Consider the following 17404-nt stretch of genomic DNA (forward strand, 5'->3'; position numbering starts at 1 on the left):
TCAGATTCTTTTCCACCATGGTTCACTGCCTCTTGAAGGCTATGTCGCATATTAAATGAAAGCCTTTAAAAATTTGACTACATCATACTGTCTTTGAGAATCATGTCATGCTTAATAAATTCAAAATGACCAGAAAGTACATTTGCATTTTTGGCTTCAAAAATTAGAAAGTTAATACAAGTATGTGAATACATTCAAAATTATGACTTTTATTCTTCCTAACATATAGGTAGAAGATATATATGTGTGTGTTATATAATATCCATATATTTCATAGTGAGAGAGAAACATGTAAAGACAAATAAGAGTATTTTTTGAAGTTTAAATTAGACGACTGACCAGTTGACAGGCAATGTGCTCTTATTTATGTTAGCCTTTATTTCTTAATTTATTTGAGCAACCGAAGTCTGAAAGAGCTCAAGGCTGGATGCTTCCTTTCTATAAATTACACCTCTTAAAAGGTACAAATGCAAGCATGAGTCACTAGCTACAGAATTCCAGCTTTAATCCATTATGTCATTTTCACAAGGAAACCAGTGACCTTCATGTGGTTTTTAAGGACAATGTCTCTGTGATCTACAGACTATGTGAAAGGTGAAATCATAACATGAACAATCAAACAAGCTCAATGGCATGATCTAAAAGGTAAAAAATAAAGTGCATTTTATAGATTGAAATCTGCTTACCTCTGTGATTATTTTTCCATGATTCATTTGCATATGTGCCTTGAATATATTGTATTGATTTGAAGTTAAACTGCAACATTCACATATGTTACAATCACACTTTAAATAGTTAACTTTCATTGGGGTGTGCACAAAGGAATGGTGATGAGAAGGAAAGTACATAGCCCACAACGATCCTCAATGTATGTTTTGACAGGTAGTTTGAATTTTCTATTTACTCAAACTTATGTTAGTAATTTTTAAACTATAGTATTACTGAAGTTGTTATTTATATATACCATTCCATCTAGAAAATATAGAGCAGAATCTCAGAGATAGGAGGAAGTCCAAGAAAGAAATCATGGGCACTTCTAACGAAAAGGAAAGAGAAAGGGAAAGGAATCAACAAATATTGAGCCCCGACCATATCCTACTCAGTGCATGTTGCAAAGCACATGTATTATCTCATGCAATTCTCACAACAACTGTAAGAAAAAGGAAACGGAAACAGAGACAAGTTAAGTCATGTGCCGAAACACACAGCTAATAAAGCATTGAGCCAAGATTCAAACCCAGGTCTGCCTAATTACAAAGGTTGTGTGCTCTTTTTCAATAGCACCTTGATTAACAGCCTTAAGGTTTAAAAATATGCCAAATACCCATGCACAACAACATGCTCTCAGTATAACATTTACTTAATCATTTACAATGTTTTCAAGGAACTAAATGGAAGACATGTCAGGAGACATCAATCATGTATCACCTTCTACAAATTAGGCATGTGTGTATTTTCAAATATCTCATTTCATTTTTAGAGGTGAAAGATAGCTATTTACTAATAGAAATAAAGATGGAAAAAGTATGCAAAATGCTATCTAATGATAATAATTGGCAATGAAATAGGAAAATAAAAGGTGAATCACAATATTTAAAAAATATTAAAAATATTTTAAAATATCACCTTAAGAATCACATTTACTGGGAAATAAAAGGCAGTTATAACAACATAGGAAACATTTTGACTGCATATTCCATGAAATTACTACTGTTTTTATACTTTTGTAGCACAATAAGTGATTCTATTTTAATCTGATTTCATATATAATTAATGTATTTTTATAATTTAACAAGTTCAAATCTAAACACGACACTTGCATTTTAAATGCAAAGTATATATAAGATCCAATTTTAAAGGTCCATTTTATGTATTCTTTAACTTTAAAATGTTGTCTTCTGTCATATAACTTCAGATTGATAATATATTTTGCATTGATTTTTTTCTTTAATTTTTACAGTGAAGCTTGTCATTTCAAGTTTAGCAAATATTATGACTAGATTTTTTTAATAAAAATAAAGCATACCAAACAAATCTACCTGCTATCTAAGAGTATTTTAAGAATCAGTTTCCAAATACTATTCAGAGCAAAATCTATAGACTATCCAGAAACTATCACTAGTTTTTTAACTCATTTCTGAATTCGTTAGCTTTTAAACTATTCTTTTTTTTTTTTTTTTTTAGGAAAATCACTAGTGGTCTATATGCTGGTACAATTTAAGCAAGAAGACAGTTGAGAGGAAGCGATAGGTTTGCAAATCAAGGAACAAAATTGCCCCAAATAACTTTTAATTAATATCAGCTGTGAGTAGAGAAGTTAAAATGAAATATCAAACACAATGTTTGCCCATGATAAAGAAGGTATGGAGTTTCTTCTTCTTGGCCATTTATCGGATACTGAAAGACTTGACATTTTCCTCACCAAAGAAATTACTAGGACCTATGGTACAACATTAAGATCAATGATGAAAAAGAATCATCCCCAACGGGAGAGTTTGCATTATTCTGATTATACACAAGCATTGATTATTTGCTGATGTGAGAAAGGGTCAATATAAAAATTGATCTTTGAATGTATCTTACTCAATTTTTTAATATTTCAAAGTGCTTCAGTTGTTTGGAATATTTGTCATATCTTTAATTTTTTTTAATGTCCTGCTCCAGCTTCCACATCACTATAAAATGTTAATGCATTTTTCATACACATACAGAGCATCAGGATTTAGGATTATTATTTTTAAATTAAAATCTGAGGCTGGGCACAGTGGCTCACACCTGTAATCCCAGCAATTTGGGAGGCCAAGGCAGGCGGATTACCTGAGGTCAGGAGTTCAAGACCAGCCTGGCCAACTTGGTGAAACCCTGTCTCTACTAAAAATAAAAAAAATTGGCTGGGCATGGTGGTGTGTGCCTGTAATCCCAGCTACTCAGGAGGCTGAGGCAGGAGAATCGCTGGAACTGGGAGGCGGAGGCTGCAATGAGCCAAGATGATACCACTGCACTCCAACCCGGGCAACAGAAAGAGACTCCATCTCAAAAAAAAAAAAAAAAAAAAAAAAAAAAAAAAAAAAAAAAAAAAAAAAAATCTAGTCTTTCATGAATCTTACGTGTATAAAATGTTTACACTTTTATTATATAAAATTAATATATTCCCCCAATGGATTTTATAACAATACAGTCAGTTCCTCTTGCAAAGGGGACCTTTTAATAACTCCCCTACTGTTTCATTAAAATTGAGGTTTAATGTCATCCTGTGTTCTCACATTTGAAAATCTATCTGCGTTTTCATTTGAAGTGCTGGCTTTAACCCCGAATCACTTTTAACAGTTTTATTGACCTGTAATTCACATACTATCTAATTTGCCCATTTTAATGTGTAGAATTCAGTGATTTTGAGTATATTCAGAGTTGTAAAATCATCATCACAATTTAGAGTATTTCCATCACCCCGTAAAGTAATCCTATATTCATTTACAATCACTCCTCATACTTCTTCAACCCTCAGCATTAGGCAACCAGAAATTCTCCTTTTGTCTCCGTAGATTTGCTTTTTCTGAAAACCTGCAAACTTTTAACAGATGTACTTGCTGGGTATGTCAGAGAAGTTGTTTGAGATTAAGAAGGGTTGGTAAACAAAATAGAATTTGTTGTTAGATTTAGGCAATAGGGTCTTGATTTATTTGGCTAAGTTCTTAATTTCTTCACGCTTCTGAAATGAAAGTAATAAAATTTTGTCTCTGAGCTTCTGTCATCCTTACTTTTGCTAATTCAATTTTATTTTAGCATTGCAAAATCGATAAAAAGGAAGTCATCCTCCAAGTACTCCTCTTTGCAATAAATTGATTCAGAAAAACTAAGTTTCAAACTCAGGAAAGTTAAATTTCTAGTCCATTTCTTTCATTTTTTTTCCCCATTCCATCCAATCAAGATTTGCCAAACAAAACTATCCTTTCCAGGGAAGGGGCATTTACCTCAAAAAACTTTTGTATACATGCTGTTTGCAGTTGAATGTCATAAGAAGCAGTTGATTGAAGTGTGCCATCTGTTTCTTTTCTAAATCTCTACTATGCAAGGCACTTCTTTAAAAATTACACTTATTCAGAGGATTTTTATGAAATAATATTGCCTGTCATTCTAATTGGCTCTGAATACTTCTCTTGCAATAGTGGTGTAGCATAACACATTAGTAGGAACTTTCAGTTGGTGTGCATTTTGGCCACTAACATCACTAATAAAAAAAAGTACATAAAATCAGAATACAGAAACTGGGGCTTTCTACATAAAATCTGATTTTTTATTAGTATTGAATATGCTTCCCATTAAAACAATAAATCTGATATGTATTATTTAATATACTACCCATTAAACAATAAATTTCATAACACCTAATAAAATATGAAAATAGGTCCTATTAATTACGTCCTCAAATACATATTTTAATATTTTTCTGAAATATATATGCTCTTTACACACTAGAATAAAATTGTTTTCATTACCTGAGTTGTGCTAAATGTGAAGTGGTGGGAGATGCACCATTCTGTATTTAAAAGATTTCTCCCATGTTTTTTTTCTGTTGTAATTACTCCTTTGGTTGACCACGTTCGTTTGGACTTCTGATCATTGTTCCAAGCATCCACTCCATTGCTCTATTTGACATGACACAGTGAGTTTAAAAGATAGTGTCGTGTTAGACAAAGATTGAAGTTTTAAATAATACGTGATAACTTGAAAGGGAAGTTAAGAAAATTTAAATTAATAAATAAAGATGAGGCAAGGGGATATGTATGTTTGCTTTAAATAGCCTATGAATAAGACTTAGTGAAAGAAGAAAAAATCGTTTTGAACAAAGAAAGCGTGGAAGATATAGAAAACGAGCAGAGCATACTGTATATTTCCATTTACATGAACTTACAGAACTGGCAAAAACAACCTACAGTGGTAGAAGTCAAAAAGCAGTTGCCTGGAACTTGGAAGATGGTGACCACAAAGAAGCAGGAGAATGGAAATGTTTTATGTTTCCATCAGAGTGACAATTACACGGGGGGAAATCATTCATCGAAACTGGTCAAGCTCTACATTTAAAATATGCACACATTAGTATATGTAAATTATACTCATTAAGGTAGATTCCTTAAAAAGTCAAAGTAGGCAGTAAAGGGTACCATTCAGTCCCTCTGTGGTCCTGTTTTAATACTGAATGGAAGACAACTCCCTTCTTTTTAAATGGGCATGAATATCTATGAATATCGAAAAGAGTGCATTAAGCTCTTTGCAATGCTTGCATTTCCTCATCCTGCTCAGGATTGACTACTGGCATTTTAAGGCACAGTAATGTGGGCATTTCTTTGATAGACCTTCCACTTTAAATGTCTACTTTTTCTGTATTATTTCAACTGAAGGAGAAACAAGGCAGCAAATTTATCTATTAAATCTTCACAGGGTTCTTATTACTTTTAAAGCATAATTTTGAATTGAAACTACTATTTTATATTATCTTTTCTCAGGGTGGGCTGAAAACAAACTAGCAATAATTTTTGTAGGAAAAGTAGGATAACGTCTGTCTTGAATAATCACAAAATCACACTTAATGTTATGTGGTCAGGCATATCTATGTTTTCTATCTAGAGTCACTCGCCTACAAAGGGAAAAATATCGTCACTGTGGAAATCTAAAAAATAATACTTTGGTAAGATGGAGAGAAACGTGAAATGACAGAACGTTAATAATAAAATATATCTCAAATTTACGTATAATTAGCTGAGAGGAAAAAAATGGGAAAGGAGAGTGGATGACAGATGCAAAATGTTAATATAAAGAATGTCGTGATCAGGAGGAAGGGAAGAAGCAAGTGAGCCTAAAGAGAAAAAAAATTGACCTCACTCAAAGTACTTCATATTTTTGCAAAATTAATTAAAATTTTAGAAGTCGACACTAAAACGTTAGAGACTTCAGAAAACATTTTCAGTTGATAGGTCTTGGAGAATTTTTTTTTTTAAGAATATCTGATTGGATAATTTTTAATGACGGAGCAGTAATGTTTTATTGCAAAATACCTCAATCCTCCCCCAAGGGGGAAAAAAACCTCAAAAAATAAATCCTTCGTGAATAAATGGCATAATTAAATCATAGATCACATTGTTCTGACTGCAATAGTCACAATTTGCCACTAGGGGGCGGTAATTCCGTTCTTAGCAGTCCTCGGTCCACAACCTTTTCATTCCCTCCCAGGGTACTTGAACAGTTAGGTGAAATTAAGTGGGAGCTTCGACGGGTATAACAGGTCATTAATGTGTATTGAGATGATCTCATGCGTTTCTGCGATGCAATGTATAATTCTTATTGTATAGAATAATAACTTGGCCACCAGCTTCCTCACTAAGCATGGAGTCTTATCATTGCTCCAAGATTGCTATTAATTTTGTACATATTAGGTAGAATCATTTTACCTTCCTTTTTCCCAGGAAATTATTTTTATTTACTATGAGTCTCCTACTGTTTCATGAAAATTGAAGGTTAATGTGATCACGTGTTCTTGCATAGTCATTTCAATAAATCTTTGCTGTAAAAGAGGCAAAAATAAAATGTTGGTTCAAATTTATAAATACTAAATGTATTTTCTGAAATGTAGATTAAGACAGCAAAGTTTTAATCCAAGTTATTTTTCACTCATTTGAAGTTAGAACTATTTTTTAGTTTCATAACGAATGAAAAATATAATTTGTTGGTATAGTACATTGTATCTTGCATGATGTAAGGGGTAGTCATTAATTTAAATGCAGCTGTAACATTTATTGGATATTTTATATTATACTTCAAATATGTTAACTTATGTTGATAAATTTATGAGCTAACAAAAGGTCTTATCCTCAATATAATAATTAACATTTCCTATGTATTTCTCATAACTTTAATGATCTTTACATCACTCCATTTTACTTACTAGGCTGAATGCAAGAGTTAGCTTTATATTTTTAAAAACAATCCCTGCATTTAAAAGTGTTTTTGGTCATGTTTTATGTGTTTGGGGAAATTTTTGATTTTTAAAACATGTCAAATATTAACATCCTTGCACCAAATTTATTTGTCCTACTGCAAAAATATAGCTGGCTAATATTTGTTTCTGTCTTCTTTTTGCATCCCAGAATAAATACTGGCAACTGATGTTCTTACAATAATTAATACAGAAAGGGTGATTTTCAAATGTTGTTTCCCCTTCCAGAGTCTAATATTGTTTTAGTATCTGTGGATGAAATACTATTTACTCCCGCTCTGTAATTGTTCTATGTGAAATGTTTCAACTTGACATATGACTTAGAATCTTGCTGATTCATTTAGAATTCTTAACTAATATTTAATTTCCTCTTTAGCAGAAGGACGAACACTGACTTTCCTGTTATAGGAATGGGGTCCGGATCCAGACCCCGCGAGAGGGTTCTTGGATCTTGCACAAGAAATAATTCGGGGCAAGTCTGTAAAGTGAAAGCAAGGTTATCAGGAAAGTAAAGGAATAAAAGAATGGCTACTCCATAGAAAGAGCAGCCCCGAGGGCTGCTGGTTTTGTTTTTTATTTTTTATTTTTTATTATTATTATTTTTTGAGACAGAGTCTTGCTCTGTCACTCAGGCTGGACTGCAGCGGCCGAGCTCGGCTCACTGCAACTTCCACCTCCCTGGTTCAAGCAATTCTGCCTGCCTCAGCTTCCTCAGTAGCTGGGATTACAGGTGCCCACCACCACACCTGGATAATTTTTGTATTTTTTAGTAGAGACGGAGTTTGACCATGTTGGCCAGGTTGGTCTTGAACCCCTGACCTCAAGTGATTCGCCCACCTCGGCCTCCCAAAGTGCTGGGATTACAGGTGTGAGCCACTGCGCCCTGTCCTGGTTGCCCATTTTTATGGTTATTTATTGATGACATGCTAAACAAGGGGTGGATTATTCATGCTTCCTCTTTTTAGACCATGTAAGGTTACTTCCTGATGTTGCCGTGGCATTTGTAAACTGACATGGCACTGGTGGGAGTGTAGCAGTGAGGACGACCAGAGGTCACTCTCATGGCCATCTTGGTTTTGGTGGGTTTTAGCTGGGTTCTTTACTGCAACCTGTTTTATTAACAAGGTCTTGGCTGGGCCCGGTGGCTCACGCCTGTAATCTCAGCACTTTGAGAGGCCAAGGCCGGCGGATCACGAGGTCAGGAGATCGAGACCATCCTGGCCAACATGGGGAAACCCCGTCTCTACTAAAAATAAAAAAAATTAGCCGGACGTGGTGGCAGACGCCTGTAGTCCCAGCTGCTCGGGAGGCTGAGGCAGGAGAATGACGTGAATCTGGGAGGTGGAGCTTGCAATGAGCCGAGATTGCGCCACTGCACGCCAGCCTGGGTGACAGAGCGAGACTCCGTCTCAAAAAAAAAAAAAAAAAAAAAACAAAAACAACAACAAAAAACAAGGTCTTTATGATCTGTATCTTGTGCTGACCTCCTGTCTCATCCTGTGACTTAGAATACCTCAAGTGTCTGGGAATGCAGCCCAGTAGGTCTCAACCTCATTTTACCCAGCCCCTATTTACAATGGAGATGCTCTAATTCAAACACCTCTGACATACCCGCTGTACTAATATTTTGTTGTTTTAAATTCATTTTATATAAATGAAACTTCTTTCTTCTGAAGTTCATAGGTATCAACCTTACTACTTTTCAGTCATTCATTATATGTGAATGGTATATGTACTCTGCGTAGCACCTTACTTATGGAGTTCTTACTGCATTTTTCTCAATGTTTGCTTTTAGGGTTATCAGCTAACACCCGCGAGCATCTATAACATAGGCCAACCGACGCCATCCTTCAAAAATAATTGTAAGTATACACATAAGGGTGCCTCAATACTCTTATTTTGAAATAATATTCAACTATTATATTAAGGTGATTCCTATTATTTTGGTAGTGTAGACCTACCCCTGAACTAGTAAAACATATGCCATTAAGGGCCGAACATGTTTGAAAAAGAATATTATGTAATTGGTAAACGGCATTTCAATGCAACCTGAAAAAAAAAAACAAAAAAAAACTCAGCTTCTTTTATTACTAAGTAATGTATGATGCAGACCCCTTACCAAACCATTAACCACCACTCCACATTTATAGTAAATAAGTATAAAGTATGATAGTACAAATTGGGACAATTAAGTTAGTGAAGTGCAATTTTCTTCTTCAATGACAAGCTCTTGTTTTTTTTTTGTTTGTTTGTTTTTTGCTTGTTTGTTTGTTTTGAGGTGGAGTCTCACTCTGTTGCCCAGGCTGGAGTGCAGTGGTGCAATCTCAGCTCACTGCAACCTCCGCCTTCTGGGTTCAAGTGATTCTCTTGCCTCCGCCTCCTGGGTAGCTGGGATTACAGGTGCACACCACCACACCAGGCTAATTTTTGTATTTTTAGTAGAGACAGGGTTTCACCATGTTGGGCAAGCTAGTCTCGGACTCCTGACCTCAGGTGATTCACCCACCTCGGCATCCCAAAGTGCTGGGATTACAGGCGTGAGCCCCCAAGCCCAGCCTACTTTCAGTGATAAACTCTTATATCCATGATTGGAGTGTAGGAAATCTAGCTGTTGTTTCCTATGATAAATTTTAGAAAGCATAGCTCTTCAAAATACTCTCAATGGATGCACTTAAAAATCTCAGCAGGAGAGGAAGGGAGCAGAGAATTTTGTTTCTCAAAAGGGAGTATACGTTATAAATGCTGAAAAACGCAGATCCGGATAATGGAACACTCTACATTCTATAGATGTCCACAGCATGATTATTTGATTGGGTAAATATGTCACAAGTTAAACAAGGTGAATTTAAATTGGATTCCTTATTTTAGACTCCAGACTGCATAGGGACTTCTCAATTAAATTTCTGATTGTTCTCATAATCATATACAAATATTTAATACCACAAAATGTTTTTAGAATGATAGTTTTGGAGGAAGAACTGATACGATGGTATAGGTTAAATCATTTTTGACAGTAAAATTTTAACAAAAATTTTTAGTATGACATTAATATATACACATTAGATAAAAGAAGTGAAAAGTTGAAGTCTATCAAAATTCGAAAGGGGATAGGGATAGAATAAGGTTGGGAATGTCCGCTGCACATGTTATTAATGATCAAAAATGAAAGAAGTAAGAAAACAGTGATTTTACATCAAGACAGTTGCATCAAAATGGCTGCATTAAAATGTACCCTTTGTCAGAATAGCCAACTGTTCTGTTTTATTCAACTACTCACCACTTAAGATGATGGCAAAGGTAACTTTCTTTGATGCGTATTGAAGAGAGTTCTTGATGCTATCAACAGCTTTCCAGAGGGGAAAAAAGAAAAAAAGAAAAAAAAATCATGAGGGACATTCAAAAAGTATAAAATGTAAAATTTTAAAGAAACCCCACAGCAGTCCTGAAAGAACACAGGAAGTCACTCATTCTAAGTGTTTGTGAAGATATAAGTTTGCTTGCAGATATTTTCACTGCGTTGGTGAAATAGGTTAACCTGGACATGCAGGTAAGTTTCTACTCTCAGGCTTCAAACAACATTCACACAAGACTATCTCACATATATCATTGGCATGGTAAGCCTTGCCTGGTAGTAAAGACCAAGGTCAGCCTTACTAGAATGTGAAGTTTGCCAATTTCATCTTTACTGTCTTCTTTTCAATGCTATTCTGTCCTTACCATGTCGTTTTTCTACCTCTATGTGCCAAATATTCACAACTCTATAGTGAGTACTCCTTGCTTCTCTGCCAGGCCTCTTTGTACATACACCTGTTGACACTTTGCTCTTATCCAGCTATTAATTAGAGAAGATTTGATACAGAAATTCATCATAATGTGGCAATACCTTACAAGTCCTACCCCATCTAGAGGGAGGCATGGTTTAACATGTGGTTCCCATAACTGAATCCCTTGATGAGCTAAAGGGGAAAATAAGTCTCAAATCTCATCATGTAGGTATGTAAGGCCTTTGCCTACTTCACTTCTCTGTAAGGCTGTCTTTGTCAGGGCATATCAGTGACATGAAAAAGATATGTACAATATATTTATTAGAGAAGGTTGGAGCTTGATTATTTACAGTAAATAATGTTGGTGTTGTTAAATATATTAATTCTTACTGTAAATGGAAGAGTACCAAGAGTTTTGTTATAATGTGTATACATCCACAGCCTGATATTCTTTGGAGTTTTTTTTATCTCTCGGTTCTTGGTGATTTCTTTGGCTATTTTATTTTTATTTATTTTTTTATTTATTCATTTTTGAGATGGAATCTTGCTGTCTCCCAGGCTGGAGTGCAGTGGTATGATCTCAACTCACTGCAACCTCCGCCTTCTGGGTTCAAGTGATTCTCCTGCCTCAGCCTCTTGGGTAGCTGGGATTACAGGTCCCCATCACAACGCCCAGCTAATTTTTGCATTTTTAGTAGAGACGGGGTTTTCACCATGTTGGTCAGGCTGGTCTCTAACTCCTGACCTCAAGTGATCCAACAGCCTCGGCCTCCCAAATTGTTGGAATTACAGGCATAAGCCACCATGCCCAGCCATCTGTGGCTATTTTAAACTACATAATTCAATAAATCTTAAAAAGAAATTTGTCTCCACTATCATTTGAACTTAGTAATACCTTCTGTAAAGCCTTACTTGTGCTACCTATTCTACTGTGATATAGATGTACGTATATATTTATATCACAGTCAAAGTAACAATTTAGGTAATGTATTCAATGTCTCCTGTGAAATTAATCAGTTGGACAACTGTGCTCCTCCTGAGTTGGATAAGGTTTGTAATAGCAGTAAGTATCAAAGGTAAATATTATTTTTTTCTGTAAAACCACATCAACATTTCAAGTTATTCACATAAAAGGTTAATGTAATGAGGAAATAGTACACATACATTGGTTCTACGTTGTCAAAACGTGATTTATAATTGTCACTCTCTTGACACATTAACAATTTAGGAATTTTTATCTTTCAATTATGTGGTTTTTTGTTACTACAAATAAATGCAAGTTCAATTAACAGAATCTGTTTTCAATAAGAGTTCTCTAATATAGAACTGAGTATCTACTGCAAAGTTATTTACTCTAGGTTACCAAATTACTTTAAGAAAAACATAAATGGCTGGTCATGGTGCTCATGCTTGTAATCCCAGCAGTTTGAAAAGTCAAGGTGAGAGGATTGCTTGAGCCCAGGAGTTCGTGACCAGTCTGGGCAGTATAGTGAGACTCCCATCTCTATGAAAAATTTAAAAATTAGCCAGGCATGATGTTGCAAACCTGTAGTTCTAGCTATTCAGGAGGCTGAAGTGGGAGAATTGCTTGAGCCCAGGAAGTCAAGAGTGCAGTGATCTGTGATCGCACTACTGCATACATTCCATGCTGGGTGATAAAGCAAGATCCTGTCTCAAAAAAAAAAGAAAAAAAAAAAAGAAGAAGAAAAACAGAAATACAGAAATAGACCATAACAAATAGCAAATATTGCTTACACTGATAGACAATTCCATCATTTCACTTTGCAGTTTGTTGTAGTTATCTGTTTTATTCACAAATATTTTAATTTCACGTCTTTGATTTAAAAATGAAATATATTTTACTATTCACTAGTTCTTCATTTGGTTGCTGTAAATAATATATAATCAAATGCCTGTATCAACAAGTCAAACATATACTGTAAATATATACACCTGCTATGTACCCACAAAAACTAAAAAATAAAAAATAACTTATGAAAGGAGCAGAGAATTGAGTGCGTTAAGTAACAATAATTTGTTCTATGTATAGTAAATGCATTTTATATCACTTACAGGAACTAACATGGTGTATTGCACATAATATACATTCAATAATATATTCAATAATTGGTCCAATAATAACTATCAATATTATCATGACAAAATAACAGCATGTCTAGAAGAGAGGTACTCAATCAGGAATGTATTTTAGTAAATGAGCATACACATTTAAAGCACAGGAAAACCTGAGCTTTATATTTCCACATTCTGCACAGCTTTTGCTTTTGCTAATCAAAAATTTAAGTGATCCTTTATAATTATCAGTTGAAGTCAAAACACATAGGATTAACTAAGTACTTAAAGAACTGATTATCATAATGAACAATCTAACTTAGCCAACTGATAACTGTTAAGACTATCTGCCACACATATTTTTCACTCAATAGTCTGTGCCAAAATTCAACAAGACTAACAACATAGTTTAGCATGCGTCCTTTCTAAGATACCACAACCTTCGTGAAATAAGTGAAAATTACCTTGTTTTGGAAAGGAAGGTAGCCAAACGTTATCAAGGTAGTTTCAGAGTTACATGTTCATCCATATTAGATAACAACAGTAAAATAATTTTATATGTATGTTTTCTGGTTTTCAACATATGTCTTTCAAAAATCGGATTGACTTTTTAAATTATACATTTTCAAAACATTAATATCTTCTTAAATATAAAATATAGGTACGACTTAAGTAACTGTACCAAGTAAATTAACACATGTCCTATAAGATGATATTATGATTAAAGAGATTACGACACAAGAATATTGATTTTTATTTCACTATTTGAAAATGTGTGTTAGTCTTAGCTTCAGTACATATGACTCTAAACGTAGCATAGATCTTTCAAATAAAATACAGACATTTTAATTGTGTGGAAGCTTTTACATGCTGTGTGAAGTGACTATTTGCATATTACATCATGTTTCAATTGCATTTTGCTCTTATTTAAAAATGATTTTTCCTCCAGCAAATTAAACATATGGCCCAGACAAGTAGTACATTGTGTATATAAAATTTCTAACAATTCCTTTCCGAGACTGCCACTGTGTAGATCTAAGTACAGTTGTCCACGTAGTTTTCTCATAACAAGTCTTTAGAGATACTAATAAACTAATACTAAAGTAATAATGAACATACTATTAAAATATGAAAACCAAATCATATATGTGTGGTATATCCATTAAATATATACATAAATTAATCTCTATATAATTATTTGTGCTTCCATAAAGTATTCTCAGTGACTTCATAGGGTCTTAACTGTGTAAGAAAGTAATCTCAATGCGTTACAAGTTTCTTAGCATCACAGGGAATTGCATTGTTATTCAGATAGTTGGATTAACAAGAAACTGAGTCATCCTTGAATGGCTTCCTCTTATTACTAACTCCAGTCAACTCCAGTCAGTTTTAATTCCTAAATATCTTCACTCCATTTCTACAAACATCATACCAGTTTGGCTTTCCATCATCTCTTTAGTACTAGAATGACCCTCTAACTAGTTCTCCCAGTTACACATTTGCACTCCCCAATCCATTCTCCCAATTCTTATTGCTCCTAGGAAGACAACCTGTTTATAAAAGACAACCTGATCTGGCTCCTCTTCAGCATCATATATTCCCTCACCCCCGTCATGAATAGTTGGGCCCCACTGATCTACTTTCAGTTCCTTGAGCACATGATCTCTCTGATCACAGGGCCTTGCCAGAAATTGTGCCTTCTGTTGTTAATACTACCTTGCATTCCCCATCTCTCCTAATACTTACATCACCAGTTACACCAGTTAACTCTTATATAAGCCATCAAAACACGAGCTCAAAGTCATTTTTTTTTCTGGGATCAGGGAAGACTTCCTGCCCACCATATCCCCTAACACAAGGTGAGCATTCTGTTATATACCCTAATAGATAACATCATGTACCTTCCATCATAGCAATTATTACAGTTGATAATTATACACTTATTTTTGTGATTCCTTGAGGATTCCTATATCCTCCACTAGATGTTAATTAACTCCATGAAGTCAGGAACAGTATTGCTTTTGCTCAATATTGTATTCTTAGCATCTAACACGCTACCAAGGCTATACCAATGAATTAATAAATATCTGTTGACTGGATAACTGATAAACAAATAGTTATTATTTATGAAAAAGTCATTTGTATAATTTTTGGTGATGGTTGCGCTGTGACTGTTCGATTGCAAAGGATATTTTTCTACCTTCCCCCCAGTGGCAGCTGTAAATATTGCAGCCTGGTGAAAAATGAGAAGTCTTAGTAACTAAGAACTCAACGAAGGGTTGTATATGTGAGCTATCAACTCATAACTGACAGTAGTAAAAGTACTGCTGTGATTTTCAGTGTAATGTTATCTATACAAGCAGGCGAAACTTATAAATGCCTAACACCACATTTGCATTATTGAACAGTCCAGCAAAAATTTTGAGTAAGTTTCACTTGCCCTGTTTCATGCAGCAAGAGGTTCACATTCACATTTTAAGATCTCAGATAATCAAATTATATCACTGCTATGCTTTATTAAATAAGCAAACTCAAATGTATGTCAAATGAGTTATAGCATAATTTATAAAGTTTTAATATTATTGCTAATAGGGCTTACATTTCACACTATATATATGCATACATGTAATACAGTACAAATATATTGCCTGAATATATGACTATATGGAATATATATATATATTGAATATATATGAATATAATTGAAATATGGGGTTAGTAAATGAATAACTTGCTAAGTGATATAATTCTTAGTTCATATATTCTCCTGGTTAAGCTTTCTTGTTTCTGCTTTAATATTACATTATACTTTATATGTATTACACGGAATTGCACTCGGCTATTTTGCAATGACCCAAATTTGCCTTAAATTCCATATATCTACCATAACTCATACATTTTATTATCCTGGTCATGTTTCTGTTTTTTCATCTGCTAAAAGATTGACGATTTTAAGACAATATGATGAGTGCTAGACTAGTGCAGTCAGGCTGAGGAGGAATCTGAGTTCTGCATTTTTTTTTTTTTTTTTTTTTTTTTTTTTTTGGCAGAGGAGTCTTGCTCTATCACCCAGGCTGGAATACAGTGGCATGATCTTGACCTCACTGCAAACTCTGCCTCCTGGGTTCAGGTGATCCTCCTGCCTCAGTCTCCCACATAGCTGGGACTACAGGCGTGGACCACCTTTCCTGGTTAATTTTTGTATTTTTAGTAGAGACGAGGTTTTACCATGTTTTGCAAGGATAGTCTCAAACTCTTGACCTCAAGTGATCCACCTGTCTCGGCCTCCCAAAGTTTTGGAATTACAGGCATGAGCCATGGCGCCTGGCCTGAGATTCTGCATTTTTAACCAGCTCCCAGATTTCCATGGACTACACTTGGAGTCACAAGGTAATGAATCAGGGGATGTGAAACTTTCGAAAAGAGCTAGATGATAAATACTTTGGATATGGGAACCATGTAGTCTCTGTTGCAACTACTCAGCTCTGCCATTGTAGCTTGAAGACAGCCACAGGCAACATATGAATGAATGAGTGGGGCTGGGTTCCAGTGAAATTTTATGAACACTGAAATTTGAATTTCCTACAATTTTCCCATATCATGATATATTATTTATCTTTTTATATTTTTCAACTGTATAAAAGCATATACATCATTCTTACCTTGCAGGCCATACAAAAACAGTCTGTTGTTTGCCAACCACCCTGCTATTGTATAAGATGCCAACAGATAACTGTTGTAGAGGCTGGAGTGGAGGTAGAGTGTGACAGGATAGGCTTTGTAGAAAGGATTACAGTTGAGCTAGGACTTGAAGAAGGAAGGCTTTTCCTGGGCAGACAAGTAGGAGAAAGTGAAAGACAAAGATATAAGCCAGCAACAGCATTAGTGTGTTCTCTGAACTGAAAGCATTGGATTGTGGCCTGAGAAGAACAAGCCCTTCTAGGTTGAGAAAGCTCAGTGAAAGGGGGGGTCCCTTAAATGCATGTCTAAATAGTTTTAAACTTTAATGAGTAGTCGTGTCAGGTGAGCATGCAGAATGAGCATGGGGGATGCTATTAAGTTCGACCTTTTAGAACTTCAAGTCAAGAGAGGACTGGACTACTGGGAGGGAGAAAGAATAGAAATGACTGAGGAAACCAGGAAAAACTGCACTTGAAAGGCCAAGACTCTTTGAAAGTGACTACAAAATGTTCTTAAATGCAAACTTTGTAGAAGCATTTATATAAATGATCGGGGCTTACAAATTTATTGGTGAAATGGGAAATATGTGTCATATAGCCAGACGGAGCAAGCCTGTCAAGCCTTTTTTCCATTGCTACAGAGCACACGGCAGATTAAAAAGGGAAGCTAAGAACTAAGGATTGAAGATTTGAAAAATGGTCTCCTCAGATGTCTCAGTGTCTGACTAACTTTGCTGATAAGCTACAGAGTAGGAATACATGCTGAGAGGTAAAATGAGCATATGAGTTTTATAAAAGATGTTTCTATTAGTTCTCTGGTGGTGGCAGTGAAGTGAGATAATGAAATACTACAAAAAAAAAACCAGAGCTGAGAATTATGAAAAATGGGATATCAA

At 34.9% G+C, this 17404-nt stretch overlaps 1 protein-coding gene across 2 annotated transcripts in view; it reads left to right on the plus strand.

Annotated features, from left to right (window-relative positions):
• The window catches only part of HTR2C (5-hydroxytryptamine receptor 2C), a 332250-nt gene that overhangs the window by 15665 nt on the left and 299181 nt on the right, over window positions 1-17404 (plus strand). For both annotated transcript variants that reach the window (XM_030934679.1, XM_030934680.1), the window contains exon 2: window positions 8787-8853. The gene's annotated coding sequence lies outside the window, so the exon portion shown is untranslated. The remainder of the gene's footprint in view (window positions 1-8786; window positions 8854-17404) is intronic.

Source organism: Rhinopithecus roxellana, chromosome 7, assembly GCF_007565055.1.
Source record: "Rhinopithecus roxellana isolate Shanxi Qingling chromosome 7, ASM756505v1, whole genome shotgun sequence".
Lineage (NCBI taxonomy): Eukaryota > Metazoa > Chordata > Mammalia > Primates > Cercopithecidae > Rhinopithecus > Rhinopithecus roxellana.